This window comes from Cavia porcellus, unplaced genomic scaffold (genome assembly GCF_034190915.1).
Source record: "Cavia porcellus strain 051 isolate PalLab524CR breed Dunkin Hartley unplaced genomic scaffold, mCavPor4.1 scaffold_5, whole genome shotgun sequence".
Classification (NCBI taxonomy): domain Eukaryota; kingdom Metazoa; phylum Chordata; class Mammalia; order Rodentia; family Caviidae; genus Cavia; species Cavia porcellus.
This window is the reverse complement of record NW_026947488.1, coordinates 106,905,686-106,925,226: the sequence shown is the minus strand read 5'-3', so window position 1 is coordinate 106,925,226 and position 19,541 is coordinate 106,905,686.

Below are 19,541 nucleotides of genomic sequence, written 5' to 3'. Positions count from 1 at the left end.
GATACCCAAGGACTTCACACTCTAAGTTCCCCTTGCCATATAGTTCCCTTGTCACGAATTGGCACTCAGCTGTTCAGGATTTTAACATTCCTAGGAGTTGTATATTTCCTAAAGCCTGGTGATCCAATTTTAACACCTTTTTGGCTTCAGAAATCTGTAGGATATTACTATGATCGCTTGTATATGAATACACTGCAGCCATGTATGTTGGAATCCATGAACCAAATCTGGTCCCTGGATCCTTCCTCTCAGGTTCTGAAACTGTTCTCTGGCTCCTTGACCTCATAAAAAAGTTGCCTTTTCCTTTTCACTTTTTTCCAAGATATTTATGCTTTGGAAACAGTCAAAACCAAACTTTCCTCATGGAAACAATGAGATAAAGTATATATTTATTTTAAATTCTGTAAGTCAGGTATTTTGTACCTGTATAAAAGTAAAGAAATAAATATCTAATATAATTCAGCTAGCTGTATGTTCTGAATAATCTTCCAAATGCATCAACTCATTCTTCAACTAATTATGTAAATGAGTTTTTAATCTATGAAAACCCTGACAGTTTTTTAGCTTTTACCTGTTTCAGTTTGACTCCAGCAGTTCTTTGGAGATCAAAACCACGTAATTTCCTGTACAATCCATTCTCTTTCAAGCAGGCATAACTGGCATGTGGTGAGAAGTTCATGATTAAAACAAATGAACTGCTAGAAACTCCGAGACTCATGTTACATAGTACTTAGCCAGTTGATGGAGGCCTCCTTTATTATCTACCAATTTCACGTATAAATACTGACTTAGGAAAGTTATGCAGAATACTCACAATGATGTAAAGAGGTGTATAATCATGGTTTCTGAGAAATCACTATAATACCCCTCAATATGTTAATAAGGTAGCATATGTTGATAACTTAGCAATATATTTGTTGATAATAACACTTCCATCTACAGGTAAATAAAATTTACATGCAACAAAATTTTCAGGAAACTTACAGTTATCCTATCTGAAAGTTAATTTTCTGTTGGGGCCTATGCCTAAATATCTAGCCCCCAAAAAAGTGCACAGCAAAAGACAAAAAGAATCAGAAAAGTGGCATTGTCTTGAGGGCAACAGGAAGAGTGAAATCTTCTTTTGAACTCATAACTCTGCTAACCAGCCAGCCACCTATCACTAGGCAGCCTATATTTAATCAGAACAAGCAAGGAATGAGTGGACAATGGTAAAAACCTGAGCAGGCCCCTTGTCAGAGGTTCAAGGAACCCAAAGAGCAACAGATGATACTAATTAAGAAAAACTACCCAGGAAGTCTCCAGGTGGCCTCAGCTGTAGCCTATCTTGTTCCTTATGGTGTCTCCTCATTATCAATTCAGTCATTCCCAAGCCACACCACAGCCCTGCACATGTATTCATCTTCAACCCTTTCCAACATCTCTCTCTTTTTTTGTTTTGTTGACTCCCAGGATGGGTGGCCAGCTTAAGGTGGAGAAGCATTGAGGAGAACTCCAATTTAAACTCATCATATTCCATCAGTTCATAACAGTAGTCATTTACCAGTATAGCCAGCAATTGTCAGAGGATGTTAGTGATCCTAGCTTCCCCCACAGCCAAGCTTTTACATTGCACTATGTCTTCCAGAGGCCAGACTTTTCTACAGGACGTCCAAAGCCAAGCTAACATGAGATCTGCATTAACTACTGTCTTAGTTATTTTTTACTTGTTTCTGAGACAAAATACCTGAAGCCCAAATTGAGAAAGAAAAGGTTCATTTCTTCAGTTTTTGGAGGTTTCAGTCCACACTCAGTTGGCTCCAAGGTAGGTGGGCATGGCTGGGGCGTAATTCATGGCAACTTCAAACAGCAAGCAGGAACCAGCAAAAAGCAAGACACACTTTCTTCCTGCCATTATATTACATCCTGGCTCCACCCCTATGTGGGTGTAGCACTAACACCATCAATCCATGTACTACACAATGAACCATCACAAATGCACAATGCAAACTCATGAAGCCTGGGGACACAGGCAGAAACCATGACATTCCACCCCTGGCCCCCAGGACTCATGTACATCCATTATACAAAAGACATTTATTCCACTTCCAAGAGTTGCCAACGTCCTAGGTTTCAGCATTGCTGAAGAGTCTAATGCCCAAGTCTCGTCCAAGACCTAAGGCAAACTCTTAACTGTAACCCCTGTACAAATGAAACAAGGTTAAACATTTCTCAAATGCAAAGGCACAAGGTAAACATTACCATTCCAAAAGTTACAAGTAGGGGAATATAAAGCATTGGAAACAAAAGAAGTCCAGCAGGGTGAACATTAAGTCCTAGAATTCCATGTTCAACATCAGAAGCAATCTGGTTACAAACTCCAAAAGGCTTGGGTAGTTTCACCCCATGACACTTCCAGTGATATTAACTCCCACAGCTTTTCACTTAAATCTTCTATGCACACTTTTTTCAGCTTCCCTTGGATCATCCACGTTCCTGCCTTTTCCAAACTTCTGGAGTCTCCACCGCACCTTTGGCTTCACCCTTATGTCTTCACAAATTGCCCTCTCAGGGGCACACTTTGTGGCCTCCCAGGAACTTTGCACTTGAGGAGGATGCCACCTTGCCTCAGAATTTGTTCATTTTCCTTGCATCTAAAATCAGCACCTTGTGGATGACTCCAAGGTTTGCTGCTGACGGGAGCACTACTTAGGGTTTTCTGTCTTTTGGCTATAGGGGTCAGTTGCCTGGATTGCAGGGCTCTGTTTACCTGATTGTAAGGAAAATCTTCTCTAAGTTGCCACCGTTCTGGAACATCAAGTGGCCTCTGTCACCATTCTGGAACATGGCACTTTGCAGCTTTTAGCTCTTTGCAAATTCTTTCACTTTTGCAGTGAGGCTGCACAGGGTGGGGACCTCCTTCCTATGATGCCCTGGGGCCATCTTTCTTATCTCTCTGTTTCTCCTCAGGAATCAAAATCTCAATTCTGTCTTTGCAATCCACAGTCTTCCTGGAATTTTCCTTCTGGCCAAACTCACAGTGTTGTACACTATCCTGCTGATCTCTTTGCTTTTGATATGCAACATAAATCTAGCTAAAAGCCCCCAAGAATACCCATGCCACAGCCTCGAGGTTTGATTGCTTTTTAATTTCTTTTTCAAGTTTAATCAGTCCATTGACCTTTGTCTCAGTCTCAGCAAAGTCTCTTGGCAGGAGCAAAATGCAGACAAACCTTCTGCCAAGCCATAACACACATCATGTGGAGTCCAACAACCAATGCAGTCCTTCTTCCCAACAGAAACCTCCCAAGCCTGGTCTTTACCATCAGGCCCTCTATCAGCCTTCTGTTCTCCTGAGCTCTGACCAGAATCCCCTCTACAGAACAGCCTAAGCTGTTCCAGCTCTACACATCCAGGCAACATGTCCAAACCTTTCCAAACTCTGCCCACAAGCCATTTCCAAAGCCTCTCGAAAAACATGGTCAAGTATAGTCACAGCAAAAGACCCCACTCCTAGGTACCAAATTCTGTCTTCATTACTTTTTACTTGTTGTTGAGACAAAATACCTGAAGCCCAACTTGAGAAAGGAAAGGTTTATGTCTTACAGTTTTTGCAGGTTTCAGTTCACACTCAGTTGGCTCCAAGACAGGCAGGTATGGCTGGGCCACAGTTCATGGAGGCTCCAAACAGCAAGCAGGAACCAGCAAAGAGCAAGACACACCTTCTTCCTGCCATTGAATTACATCCTGGCTCCACCCCAATGTGGGTTTAGCACTGACACCATCAATCCAAGCACTAGACAATGAACCATCACAAATGCACAATGCCAATTTATGCAACCTGCGGGACACATGCATAAACCATGACAACTACAGACAGTTACTTACTTCCTATCAAGGTCACTTAGGTCTTCTCAGGAGTTATCTTAGAACCATGCATAGCAGCTCATGGCTCTTCTGTCAGTGTCCGCCACTTAGAAGAGTCACAGTCATTGCTTTATCACATTGCTCTCTGTGAAAGCTTGGGAGATTTTTCTCCTGGTGACTCTTCTTAGGCACACCTTGCATTGAAGGTGACTTTCCTCTGTGGTCTCATCATCTTCTTGATGAGACAACCAAGGACTCACTGAATATCTTAGGATGATGCAATCAGAGGTTATTTTATATCCTGGGTCTCCACCACCCTTGAAGGGCTGGGGCCAAAATATTGGCTATCCATTTAGCCCATTTCTTTCTCTAAGTTTTGGCTTCCAAACCTTAGCTGTCAAACATCCAAAAGAAGATTTTGGTAACAATAGAGTATATTAGAGGCAGTAAGTTTAACATTACTATTTTATCTAAACATGAAACAACTTAGAACACTAAATGAATCCTATTTTCTTTTCTCCATGGACATTTTAGCATTTGAATACCTACAGTATTAACAGTTGCATATTTTACATAATATATCAGGAATCAGAACCATACATAGTATTGCATCATGACAATCATGAGATTCTTGTAATAATCTAAATTCCTGTTTTAACATAAAATATCGCTTTTAGTCAATCACCCTTATCTAATACACAAGAAGATTTTTTGTGTATTATTGAACAACTTATTGATCTTTAGTTGAATGTGAATCTCACAAGTCTTTGTTATCAGCAAAGGTGTGCACATGAGACAAAAATCTGTTACCGTAAGTAATCCCCACTTTACAATCATGGAGTCTTATGCATCCAGAATTACCAATATATGCAATACATCATATAGTTGATTACAATCAACTGTCATAACCATGTGAAACCTTTATATAGGCATCATCAAACCAAAAATATGTATTACTTCCTTTGATAATGACCAATGTGAACATTTAGGAATACATTTCATAAATTTGTTTGAGATGTCTCCTATAATGCTCTGGAGATCATTGAGGTCTCTAATCAATGGACAAAAACTGGTTAAAAATGTTACCAGACAGCTGCTTTCTTATTTATCAATCAGAGCTTGGTCCATCAGTCTCACTGCTAAGGGACTTTGTTTATTTATCTTTGTAAATTTATATTTATTTAAAGAAAGACAAAACAAAACAGAATGCAGGCGTAAATAGTACATGCATTCAAAGAAAAGAATAAACAGTAATAAATCACTAGTTTGTGTTTACTTATTGTCCTCTTACAAATAATTGTTCAAGATAAAAAAGTGGAACATATAAATGGGAATTCAAACAGGGAGACTGCACATAGTTCTGTTCAACTATCTAATAAAAACTAAGTAATATGGCAATCATTTCTATACACTTAAACATGTATGTATTTATCCATACCTTCATTTCGGTTGAGTTTAAACAAACCAAAGCAGATTAAAATCACTCTAATTGAAGATTAATAGTATTGCTTGATTTCACATCATAACACTATGGAATCAGCACTGGGTACTGTAGTCCCTTTTTTTCTCCTTCAAAGTATTTGTTCATTTCATCATGTGTCATAAGTTCTTGTAAATTGTTGATAGGTTTTATGGAAGCATGCATCTTAACATGTGTTACTATCATTTCTATATTAGAGGGAGAAACAGAACAAATAAGGACAGAGCAAAACATAATCCTAGAGATACATAAAACTAAAAAGACATATAAAACTGCTGTACAAGGAAGGTGTGGTTACTGTGTTGTCTCTTGTTATCATCAATAAAAATGGCTATATCATCAGATAAAGTATAATTGAATATATCAGTGCATAACAGTATTAACAGATATAGAACTTTTTAGATAGTGTAGAGCTACAAAACTAGATATTAATCAAGTCACAGTTGGTATTATAATGCATAATTGCTATTTTCAGTATAGTTGTCTACACTCTGACAATACTACCAAACTAACGGTTTTGAATACAATAGGCAATAACAAGAAGCAATCAAACAAATCAGATTTAACTAAAATCAGTAATGATATAACAGTATAAGTTATAGAGGGATCCGGTTTAAGTTAACAGGAAATTAAAGATGATTACTGTGCTGTATCCTGATATTTTTGGGATAGCTGTCTGTGCCCTCAGATCTAGTGCTTGTATAAAAACTGGGATGGAATAAGTTCTATCTAAGCAGAATGGTACAAGTAATATGGGTTTTAATTCCTGATACACTTATAGCAATATCTTCTTCTGTCTTTTTAAAGACTGTTCTTCCCCTTTTACTCCCCTAGGGTGTACTGTGTATTTTTGGGTCTCCCCAACACCCTTGGTTTTATATTGTTGGGGGCAACCTGCTATTTATCTAAGTGTTTCTGAACTTTCTCACTCCTGGACTTGATCTCTATTTGTATTTCTTTACTTATTAAAGCCTGTCTTTCCAACCTACCCATAAATACTGGTCCAGTTGCCCCTATTACTCTCTCATTCCCTATCACATCGAGTTCTATTTTCTCATATTCAATTTTGGTCCAAATACCATTCCTCAGGTCAATTATATTTCCTATAAAGAGCATCTCAGTTGGCCCTATTTTTTGATCCACTTTGCCTATGATTCTTTTTTTCCCTTAATTTAGTGTATATAGAACATCTGCATTAGAAATTAAATACAACCTTCTCTGTCTCATTTCTGCTCTTCTCTTTTTATGTCATCAGTTGTCTATTTGTCTTCTTCACTTTGCTTTTTGCTCCATTCATTGTGGCCTCTCTACCACTGTTCCTGAAATCCTGGTGATTTTCTTTCTCTTTAGAATGTCCTATAGTATTCTCTGTAGGGTTGGATTGGTGGTTGTTAATTTTCCCAGTTTGTCTTTATCTTGGAAGCATCATGTTTCTCCATTAATTTCTAGGAAAATGTTTCAGGATACATCAATTTGGGCCATAGGTTATTTTCTTTCACAACTTGGAATGATTCACTCCATTTTCTTCTCAATTTGATGGTTTATGCCGAGAACTCTGATGTAATTCTGATGGACTTTCCCTTATAAATGATCTATTTCTTTTCTCTGACAGCTTTTAATATTCTGTTCTTATATTGGATTTCTGGGATCTTGATTATTATATGCCTATGTGTAGTTCTGTTTTGGTTTAGGTGGCTGGACTTCTGTATGCCTCATACACATGAGTATCTTTTCCTTTTCCTAAGCTTGGGATGTTTTCCTTATTTTTGTGAATAGCCTTTATAGTTCCTTTGTTTGTACTCCTGCTTCTTAATTCACATTCTTTTTTCTTAAGTTATACATCCTTTTGTCATCATCTAGCCTTTGTATTGTTACTACTTATGTCCTTGTCATTTTTAAGAAATTTTTCCTTTCATGATCCCACAGTACAAACCTGTCCTCTAGTTTGGATAATCTATCCTTAGTTTCTTGCAATCAATTGTGCCAGCTTTCAAAGGAGTTTTTAAATTCATGGTTGTCTCTTTGAACCAGCTTCCTTTCTTCTATCTTTTCTCTATTTTCCTATGAAACAATTCTCCCATTTTTTTGTTTTCTTCCCTTTTTTCATGTTTTTTCTTGAGAGGTGCTTAGCATTTCTTAAATTATTCTATTTATAACTTGCTTTACTCGGTTCAATACTTCACCTTTCAAATTATCTATGCATTCCTGAAGATACTGCTTTACGTCTACTGGGGCCATGTCTGATATTGAATGTTTGCTGTCCTCATTCTCTTTTGCATTTACCTTTCCTGGATCCATGTTCTCATGATTGGGGAATGGGAACCCTTTCTTGTTCCTTCCTCTTATTATTTTTTGTTCTTTCCATACAGGTGTATATCGGAGGTCCAGGTTCTTTCTTGCTGGTTACAGTTTGTCTGAAGTGCTGATTGTATGTTCCCACCAAGTGCAGTGTACTATGTAGATACAGACCAGGGAAGCCTATGGTGGGCCAGCCCCTCTGGATTAATCAGACTGCTGAAGGCTTCACTGCATTAAGTTGATCTTACAGGCGTTGGGACTGGTATGGGCTAGCCTATTAGTCTCAGCCTTAGGCATGACATATGTCAGGTGCTCCCCATCAATCCCGCTTGAGAAGGGAGAAGCTGACTGAAGTCACTGCAGCCCCTTGTTCTGGCCAATTTGCCCTGTCCCAGAATGTCATTGCTTGGAGCTCTATGGAAAGGATTTATTCCCGTCACTCACCAAAGGTCAATGCAGGGTTCCCTGCTGTTGGGAGCAGGAACCAGGGGTCCAGCAGTGAACGGGTATGGAAAACCACACACTGAAGCTGGACCTCAACCAGTTCCTCATCCTGCAGTAACCTCAGCCTTCTAGACAAAGCATCGCGCTGATATTAACCTGGGAATAGCATAAACAAAAGAAGTTTCTCATGGACCCAGGAACATGTTTACATCCTGGGTTGCACAACATAGAAGTTTCTCACGAGCCCAAGAACATGTTTACCTTTGATGTGTGCACAAGAAAGTGTCCTGAAGTGACTTATACTGCTCTTTGTTTGAAACATTATAAAAACTCTGGAGCCCTTCAATAAATCGCCTTTTGCCTCCTGAGCAACTGGTCTCCCTGTGTCTTCAGTCTCTCGCCTGACTCCTTCCCCGCTTGGCCGCAGCACCTGGCACCCTGCCAGCTCAGCTGTCAGTTAAGAGCACTGACTCCCATCTTCAGTGTGAATGCATCTCCAGTGACATGAAACTGATGAGCTTTTGTGTTGTTCCATAAATCTTGGCTGCATGAGATCAAGTGTAGGAGTGGCAGCAAGTTCAAGTGGCAGCACCGAGACAGTAGTTGTTTCAGTAGTAGCACTGGGACTGTATTTTTAAATGGTTTCTCTCAGCTTAATTTGTTCCAGGCTTGAGAGGGTCTATCTCCCTCTGCCTGGGTCTCACTATGCTGTATTATTTTTGGAATCTAGGTTGACATCTCAGAGAGTCTCTGTTGTCTGCTGTTACCTATCACCATCTTTTCACCTCCAGGAATTTGTTTATTCATCCTAATAATATAATTTCTAAATAATGAGACTATAAATCAGTGATGAATAACAACATATTGCATTCATGTACCCAGTCTTTGTGACATTTCGAGCAGCTGGAAACCAATGTGAAACCATGCTTCGTAAATTCACAACCCAAACATATCTTTGATCAAACAATGCAAACTTGGAAAGAGAAAAGTTACTGAGCTTAAAATGAAAGGAACAACTGTTCACAGAGTTGATAAATCGACAAACAGACAGATTATCAGTGTGGATTCAAACAAACACAGAAATCAGCACACAACTTGTTGGGGTCTGTGAGAATATATAAGTTCCCCAAAGGCCATTTATGTACTTGTACCATGCCTCTTTGTTAAACTAGCTGTCCTCTTAAACCCCATGCTCCCAGTGCTGGAACACCTGTTTACCTCAAGCATTCCATGCCCTCAGCGTGTTTCCCAGATGTTCTGTGCCATTGAGCACGCCTGTATTAGTATTTTTGCTTTCTTCTTTACAGGTATGAACAATCAGTAGCTCAGCAACTCCCAGCAACTGCTTAAAAACGGACTGGGCAAACAGACCAGTGATATATGGACAGATTGATAAACATCTTTACAAATTCGGAGTGCACTCAAGCATATCCTTAATCAAGCCAAATTACAATACCTTCTTACAAATTTCAAATCTACAACTATGAATCAACCAGTTGGATTTGCTTTAGACCAACTGGCAGAGATCTTATAAAAAGGATCAAATGCCTGATTCAGGGAGAGTTGAAATGGTGGAATTGCACTTTGTAGCCTGTGATGCCAAACCATTCCATACAGGGCAAACACAATTAGCAGAAATCCACACAAGACCTTAGCGAAAACACAGAGGATGCCCCTTCCCCTGATCAACAGAGGCATCAGCCGTCGCCCACATGGGTCTTGGGGGGTTTTGTATCATACAAAACAGTTTGTCAGAGGTATATACTGGCAAGAATGTATTTGAATCAGGGAAGAAAACAGCCTCATTGGGACAGACAACTGACTTAAAGTAAATAGCACCATGAAGAGAATAGTAAAACCTGTGCAGGAAGTGCATTTGTCTTTTTTTTAATTGTTTAAAGAGAAGAGATATTCTTTTCTTATTTTTTATTTAAAATAGACTAAACAAAACAGAAAACAGGAAGAAAAGATATATGCTTTCAAAGACAAATGAAACTATAAGAAATCACTGGTTGTTGTTTACATAATGTCCTCTTACAAATAAGTGTTCAAGATACAAGAGGGGATTATATAAAGTGGGGATTCACATGATTCCCCATTATGTGGCCTTGAAGGCTTACAAAGTTTTCACTTATTAATTGGAATGGCTTTATTCTGGGATGCTTGATATGGAAATATTTGAAGCTATAGGATATGAAATTATACTCAAATATTTCAAAGAAAAAGACAGACACTATGGTAACTACTATTAAGTTGGGTTATTTGTGCTGAAGCACTAGGTTGCTGAAACTGTCATGCTTTGACCTGTATTGTTATGTTGTTATGTCCTCTTTTATCTCCATCTCTCTGTTATTCATTAAAAAATTATTTAGTTATTTTTTATGAATTTTTATTTAAGGGGAAAATTAAAAGAAATTAGCAGGATATGTTATAGTAAACTTTTTGATTTCCTATTAACTTGATTTGAAGTCCTGTAATACTCCCACTATCTTATTTTGACAGATTAGACTCTGTTCCGTTCTGTACGATAGTATCAAGTTTGAGGGTATAGGCAGCTACTTAGAAGGCAATAAGATTCACTAAGATGCCCATTCTGATTTGACTATTATCTCCTTTGGAAGTCCTGTAATGTTTACAACCTTTAGGTTTTATTGGTCTTATTCTCCACTGTTTAGTTCAACTTTATAATACCTAATGAGATAGACAATTCTTTTAAGGAAGCAAGAGGCACTATGGTAACAATTGTTGATAACCTTGTACTCTGTTTTTACATCATGTGCTATGTCTATCCTTGGTTTTGACTGACAGCTTTATTTTGCCATATTTGACTTTATTCTCTTCCAAAAAAAAGTAATAAGAACTAAAGAGTAATAAAACCCAAAATGTGTAAATTGTGTTGTAAAAAAGAGAGGGAAAAAGTGCTCTAAAGGATACAACTGCAAGTGTGTTTAGGGGTGTTAAATAGATGACCATATTAATGTTTTTGGTTGGATCATTAAAGTCAACTGTTTACAGTCTCACTGTTTCAATGTCCACTTTGTATGCTTTGATACTGTAACTTGAGCAACTATCTCTAAGATAATAATGTGTAATCTATTAACTGGTGATTTCTTACTGTCTTATTTTTGTAGTCTGTATTACTTGTACCCTTACACCACTTTGTTTTGTTTTGTTTTGTTTTTTCTCTTTTTTCTTTTAAATAAAATTTTTTAAAAAGTGGGGATTCAAAGAGCAATGGATCAAAATCATGACTGCACTTGCAAGGCAGGGATTCATGAAACTGAATTAATTCTACAGCCCTGTGTTTGCAGAGGGAACAGCAGAGGACAGCAAAAAGGAAAAGTAAGCCTTGGTAAGTGGCAAAATAGTAGTGATTAAATCAATTCTAAGGACTATAGGTGTTCCAGTACATCTCAAAAGATGAGAGGGAATAGCATTGACAATGGAAATAAAATATCACCAAGTTAATGAAGTAAAAGTGAAACATCAGTTCCAGCAGCAAACATGAAAAGGAAAGGTTGTCAATAGTTAAAGAAAGGCTTGGGCATGCATCTCCTATGGGAATAGCAGCAGACACCAAATTGCAGTCAAATCCTTGATATCCACAAATAACATGTCAAGCTTTAGAGGAGAAATAAGACAAGACAGTTAGTTGAGCTACAGATTCAGAAACATTTAGTTGAATGGGTAAGAGAGATCACAATTGAATCAACAATATGCCTGTATAAGCAGTATCAATGATATCAGGAATCACAAAAGTGCCTATTTTTGATGCACGTGAACAGGATAGAACCAGGCCAGCTGTCCCAGGAGGTAGGGGATCATGAAAAGTAGTAGGAACCTCATAAAACTTACCAGGGATTTCCAAAGTAGTGTCAGGTTTCATAGAAACATCTTTCCAAGCGTTTTTGTAGTCTGGGTTTGCATTTTTGTATGTTAATTGCTTTAACAAGATAGACGCTGCTGCTGTTTTGTCCACATGGCATTCACTAGCTTAATTTATCATTCTATAAAGGTAAGGTAAGGTTCAGTGGCCTCCTGTTTAATAGTGCTAAAGAAACCGTGTGTGCACACTGCTTCAGGGATTCTTTTTCAAGCCTTTAAAACAATTTAAGCCATTTGAGGGCATTAGTCTGAGGGTGGCAATGAATTTTTTGGCAAATATCTGAAAAAGCTCTCTCTCCCCATAATTCAGTAACTCCTATAGCAATATTGCAATCTAAATTATTTGTAGCTTGCTTGTTCACAACATCAGTATATTCTTAGTGCCACACCTGATGTTGGGTTTGAGTGACAATAGTATGCACTAAGACTTTCCACTCCAAAGGGATCATTTCATAGCCATGACTAATAACCCTCAATAATGCCAATTACAAAAGTACTTTTATATCCATATTCAGGATAGCCTTTTAAAAGCTCTTTATCTTTTTTTTTTTTTCTCTTTTGGAAGACGAGATTCAATTTATAATCTTGCAGTTACCAGGCAGGTGCTTATGCCACTGAGCTTAATCCCCAGCCCCTTTTAACTCTTTAAACAGTTACTGAAAACCTTCAAAGTGTGGCTCTTGTCACTGATGCAAAACAGGACAAGCAGTTAATTCCCTATGTTGTTTGGCTTCTTGAGCCACTTTTTTGCATGGGAGTTAAAAAAGGTAAGATGTTCCCCAGAGACTTTACAAGGTTTGCATCTTGTGGGGGCAGTGGCAAATGTCACCTCAGCAAAGATACCAGGTGTGCAAGACACAGATCGGAGCTCGAGGGTCCTCAATGCAGCAGTTTGCCTGTTTTTTCCCAATCTTTCACAGTGACAACACCCACCTCAAAGACAGTGATCATGAATTTCCCACAAGAGCTGCACCAAAATTTCGTTGGAAGTAACAGGGCTCACCTTCCTAAAGAAAAGCAGTTTTGTGGTATGTTTCTGTTGCATTTCAGATGTAGGACTCATCATGACTTCACAGGTGAAGGGATTTTTTTTTCAGAAAATGAGGTGGTTTTCCAAATAAAATGAAATAGACATGCTTTTGGGGCCGTTTTCTACCCCAGGAGCACAGCAATGATAAGTTACCATCTTCACTTCAGAGTACCTTTTTAGGTAGCAAGCTGTTGGTATCCATGCCTAGATCCCCAATCCTCAAACAGATGCATAGTGAAGGCCCAAAAGAATGAAACAAGTGACACAATCTTTAGGAATGCAAGAGGCTTAAATCCTTGGCAGAGCTCGTGACTCTTCTAGCTGGCTGGCTAACTTATGCTGAGCAGCCCATATTTAATCAGAACAAGCAAAGAGTTGAGTGGACAATGGAGGAAACCTGAGCAGGGTCTTGGGATGGTTTTAAGGAACCTTCAGAGCAACAAATGATGCTAATTAAGGAAAACAATCCAGAAAGTCTTCAGGTAGCTTCAGCTATGACCTATCATGCTCACCGAGTGTCTGCTCATTCTCAGATCAATCGTGCTCAGGCTATGCCAGAGCCCTGCACATGTACTCAGCTTTAATGGCTCCAACAAGTTTCCAAATAAATGCATGAATCACAAGTGCACATCACTCAGGTCTCATTCAAACACTGTCACCTTCTCTCACTCCCAGACATAGCCTTTCTATTTTACTGGATACTGATAGACATTTGCCCTATCTCATCACATTCATGCTTAGTCACCATGCTCAACAGAAGAGAATATGGCAGTCTAAGCCATGAGATGCTGAGGACAGAGTAACACTTTTCTTTTGGTCAATACTGTTTCTCAGCATGCATAATATTTTCATACCAAATGAGTCATTGTGATAATAATGAAAAATTAAAGTAAAAGATGCTGTAAGCAAATGAGAAATGGTAATGTGAAACTCATTACCTTAATTGAAGAAATGACATTTTACCTACAGTTGTTTGAATAACACAAGGAGGTTACCCCTACAATGTTAAAGCAGTATTGATGGAAGAAGCAGTAGTTTGAAGCAAAGACATGAGGCTCTGCTGAGCACAAATACAGGGCATTGTTATGCACTGTCCAAATGTGAACTGAAAAGGAGGATTGAAGCTCTGAGAAACTTATCTCTCTTGTGCTTGTAGAAGTCTAGTAAAATGTTGCAGAGCCACTTAGGTTCAACACAAATTCTTTATGGAATAAGGGAGCCTATAAATGAATTTTCATGAGTCTGGATAAGTCTATACTGAGATCATAATTATTTTTGGGAACTCAGGTTGTGCATTCTACATTTTTCTTCACATCAGAACATCAGTAAAAGACCTGAGAGACTTGCAAATTATTTGCCAATATAAAATGACTGCCTCTGTGAGTGCATTCTTTAGTGACAATTTAGGTACACAGAGGCCAGACAGCATAGGCTGCAAAGGCTCATGTTAAGGTGACTGGAAGCACCATGCAGGTTCCTAACACACCTACTTCTTGCCCATGCAACACACAATGTAATGGCTTGATAGTGCTGGAGAAGCTATCAACATTCCTGAAAAATCAAGCTATTGATATAGGTGGGTTTCTCTCCAAGAGAAAAATTACATATAACATTAGGTAACTAAAGAAATTTCTCCTGTCTCAGAAATGTCACATCTTATCCTTTCCCATCTGTTGTAGTCAGGGTTTGCCAGGAAAGAGACTTAACATGGAACTTATAATTGATAAGACAATTTAAAAATATTTATCCAAGAATGTCAGATTTAAAGAGATGTAGAGATTTTCAGATACTAGAGACCAAAATATCCAACTGAGTACTTGAATGCTATGACAATATCCAGCACAAGTACAACTGAAGAATTCGAGCCCATGGCAAGCACAATCAAAACTGTACCTGGAGACTTAGAGGCACTTACAATGTGTCATGAAAGTCTCTGTTAAGGTTGTACACTAGGAAGGCTCAAAGTTCAGTGTTGGAAGCTAGAAACTCTGTTCCTTTGGTCGTAGAATCTGTGCCACAAATTTGAGTGATCATTACTGGAGCCAAGACATGAAGCTCAAGATAAGTGCCAGAGATCTGCAAAAGAGAACAGTAGCCATGCACAGCAATAATGAGGACCTGAGCTTCTTTGATGATGATGATGATGGCTGAGTTCATATCTGGAAAACCAGTGCTACCAGCTTCTCCATGAGAATCAACATCCCAGCTCCTTTCCCTCTAGTTCTCCTTTAATGCTGTTTTAAACAATCTATCAATGCATGTTCTGTCCCAAAACCATGATGACTTCATTCACTGGGTAATCCAAGTTGACCATTACTAAGGAGGCCACAGCACCAGAGCAGTTCTTTAGGTACTTAAAATCTAAACAGGCTTCATATATTAAAGTGGTCATCTTGTCTGCTTCACATAAACAACAGTGAGAAAACCTGAGGCTCATTCTAATGAAATAATCAGGAACACAAACCTTTACAATGTAGTCTTCACATCTGCTTTGACAAAACTCTCACTGGAACTATGTGATATGTTTCTATCTGTGTGTCCTACACACTACATAACTGTGGACATTTGAATGAAACTATAGTCAGGGTTATTGACCCTCTCATTATCCATGGAAATTTAAAAAATCTTTTCTAAGGAATGTATAAAAAGAAACAGATAAGTACACCTATGTTTCACTGCAGTACACTGACAGCACTGAACCCAGGAGAGAATGTCACGAGGCTGGTAGTATGCAAATCACCACCTCAACAATGCCAAGGTTTTTCCAGGTCCTGCAGGTAAAAAAGTGGAAATACTTTAACAACAAAATCAGTTGAAATAAAATATACTGAATGCACTGAATATACCAAATCTAAACTAGGCCTGGTGGCTCGTGCATAGAGCCCATTATTTGTGACACTGAGGAAGACTTGTTGAGACCACTCTGGGTTATAAAGCGATCTCAAAGCCAGCCTGGACTACATAGCAACATGCTTCCTCAAAAAGATAAATACATCAAATCTAATGAACATAATAGTGTACTAGTGATGGCCTTGTGACATTAGCATGACTATCATGTTTATTCTGACCTATAGTCTACTAGGAAAACCTAACTTACAGCCCATTTCACAATACAATATCACACCATTTACCAAATGGAGTACACTGGTGAGTATTTATTGTTCATCACTGATATTTGGTGGTGATGGAGCAGTGCTTGCTGCTGCTCTCCACAGAAAAATGACTATTGCTGCAGTAACAGGAATCTGCATGCACCACTGCAATATGTCCTTAACTCTCTGAGGAAGAGACCCACTAAAGAAGCACTGCACTAATGAGAATTACTTATTTTAGTCTTTTGAATACTTTAAAAACTGACTTCGGTAGTAGTTGAACCACTTACCTACATTTCCACCAAGAAGGTTAAATAGTTTCTTTACTCCTGCAGTCTCATGTATGTTGCTTAGATCTTGTGATTTGTTTTCTCTGCAATGAGATGATGTCCCTATTTGAATTTCTCTATTGTGCAAAAATGCTCAATAGTTCTTCAGGTATTTCTTGGCAAGTTGTACATATGTTGAAAAATGTGTGTTCCTTTCACGTTCCTATTGGTTTTACATGTTAGCTATCAGGGAGTAACAGGTAAACAGTCTTCAATTATTAGCTGTAATACAAACTCCAAATTTTCCCATTGATGGTAAGCAGAAATGTGCTTCAGGGAATCTGGCCACATGCTGTAGTACATACAGGCTGACAATGTACTTTACAGTGTCTTTTACTTTATGAAGTATGTCAGGTACTTCAGGTACAAAATATAGTTTTAGTGGTGACTACACAACAGGTGGGTAATGTATTCTTCCAAGGATAATTGAGACTTGGACAAGCTGTCTTCACTGGATTAGGGGTATTTAATGAAATTCTCACTTGTGTTTTCATGACACCACATTTTTTAAAAACATAATTCCATTGGAACCTAAGCAGATTTTGCATTGAACAACACTGCATTAAACACGTTCCAAATTACATGAATGTTAAAATGGAAGTGAAAACCACAGGCCACAGGAAACCAACTTGGACTCATGGCCCAGTGTATGTGTTTAAAGATAATTGGCACACACCACAAACATCAGGTACTGGTCCTTATAAATAAAGAGATATGTCATTGTATAAATTCATAATTCAGTAAAACAGAACACAATCTGAACCTTAACTTAGCAAATTTACTTTTTACTGTGTTGACAGCTCAAAATTTAGGTTTCCCTTCATGCCATTACTTTCAGTGTTTTAGGAAAAGCTGTAATAATTACAAAATATATAATGCATTCATAGCATCAAGGAATAAAATAAAGGCATTTGAATGATACATACAATAGCGATGTTTTCCCCCAAAACAATTCCACATTTAAGAAAAATTTATTTCAAAGTATGGTTACTCATGAATCATGCCAAATTTTATAATTTCTGGAGATATTAATATATTTTGTGATGTGCCATTGGAGACAAGTTATGGTTCTGTCAGTATGTGGCAATCAGAAATTCACAGTAGTATGGTTTACTTGGTACATGAGGGGAAACATTACTAGCAAAGTAAAGAAGCAATATAAACATAAAAGGTAAAATTCTTATGGTTAGAAAAAAATAACAGTTTAGTTAAATGACAAATATTGGCACTACTGAGAAAGAAAATCAAGCAACATAATGTACATGCTATGATGTCCAGTGATGTTAGGGAATCAGCAGATATCTTGTGTTGTCACAACATGGAAAACGCAACATTCATTAATGTGCAAGTTATGTGAAAAGAACACAACTTTGTCAAAACCACATGCTCCAAGTCTTATAAATGTATATCTTAATGCCATATATTGCATCCACTTCAGAAACATCATTTATGAAAGAGAAAATGAAGCATGTGCATCAAAAGATTAAAGCAAATGCAGTGTTAAAATTACAATTCACCAAAAAATAAGTGACTAAACTAATTAATAGTATTGCTCAATTTTATATCACAATGCTACAAAATTTGCATTGGGTTTCTTAGTGTCTCTTCTTCAGAGTATCTGTTGATTACATCGTGTATTATATAATTTGTTCCCATAAATACATTAGAAATTCTTCCCAGGTATGAATCTCTATGTGTATATCAATCCTTTTTGTACTATTGGGAAAAACAGTTCAAAACAAGACAACAAAACAAATTCGTATAAAATCATGATATGAAAAAGACATATAAGACCACAATATTAGGTCATTTACAGTATTTACTATGCTTTCTCTTTTTATTATCAATAGAATTGCCCACACTATCAAGCATTATATAGTTAAGGATAACATTGCATAGCTATTTTTATAAAAACACAACTTTTAAGATATTGTATGATGTGAAAGCAGTTAATAATCAAACCTGGAATGGATATCTTTTATTTATTTATTTATTTTTGGTACTGGGGATCAAACTCACGATCTCACAATTGCCAGGCAGGTGCTTAAGCCACTGATATAAATCCTCAGCCCCCCAATGCATATCTTTTACATCTTGTAATCTTCAGAGTAGTTGCCTCTACTCTTAGACTTGATACCAGCAAGCATACCAAATGTGAATAAAATCAGTCAAGACCAAATAGCATTCAGACAAACCAGCTTCAAATAATATCAGTCATAGTAAGACAATGTAAGAAATAGAGGGTTTCAGTTTAAGTTTATAGGAAATTAAGGATAATTACCATGGTATAACCTGATATTTTTAGGTTATATGTCTGCGCCCTCAAATCTAATATGAGTAAACAGACCAGAACAAAATATAATCACAATAAACAGACCAATAGGAGTACTGTAGCTTTTAAATCCCGATACACTTTTAGCAATGTCCTCTGCCTTCTTTTTTTAAGCAATTCCTCACCTTTCTCCTTCTCAGCATACTATTATTCACTGTTCAGAGTGATAATAGTTGTCATGGTTTATGTCTGTGTCCCCCAGGCCTCATAAATTTGAATTGTGCATTTGTTATTCATTCAGTGTCTAGTGCTTGGATTGATGGTGTCAGTGCTCCACCCACAAAGGGGTGGAGCCAGGATGTGATGTAATGGCAGGAAGGTGTCTCTTTCTCTTTGCTGGTTTGAGCTTGCTGTTGGCAGCTGCCATGAACTGCGGTCCAGCCATGCCCACCTGTCTTGGAGCCAACCAAGAGAGGACTGAATCCTCAAAGAATTGTAAGAAATTGTATGAAATGACTTTCCTTTCCCAACTTTGGGCTTCAGGTGTTTTGTCTCAGCGACAAGTAAAAAGTAACTAAGACAGTAGTCTAGTCTCATATGTTGAATTTCAGCATACATAAAGATAAAGACAGCTACTACAAAGAGAATGAAAGACCTTATTGTAATTATTATCAACTTCCCCAAAATCAGTTCTTGAAGACCAAAAAAGCCTGCATCATCCTGTAATTATTTGATTAGTTCTATAATGTTCAGTATATGTTCAATGCATGTGAAGATGGGAACAACTATTTAAAAGAAAACTAGATACAGTAAGATAAACAGTGAACATCTCCAGTGGGCTTGCTTTGAAATCTGTGTTTCTTTA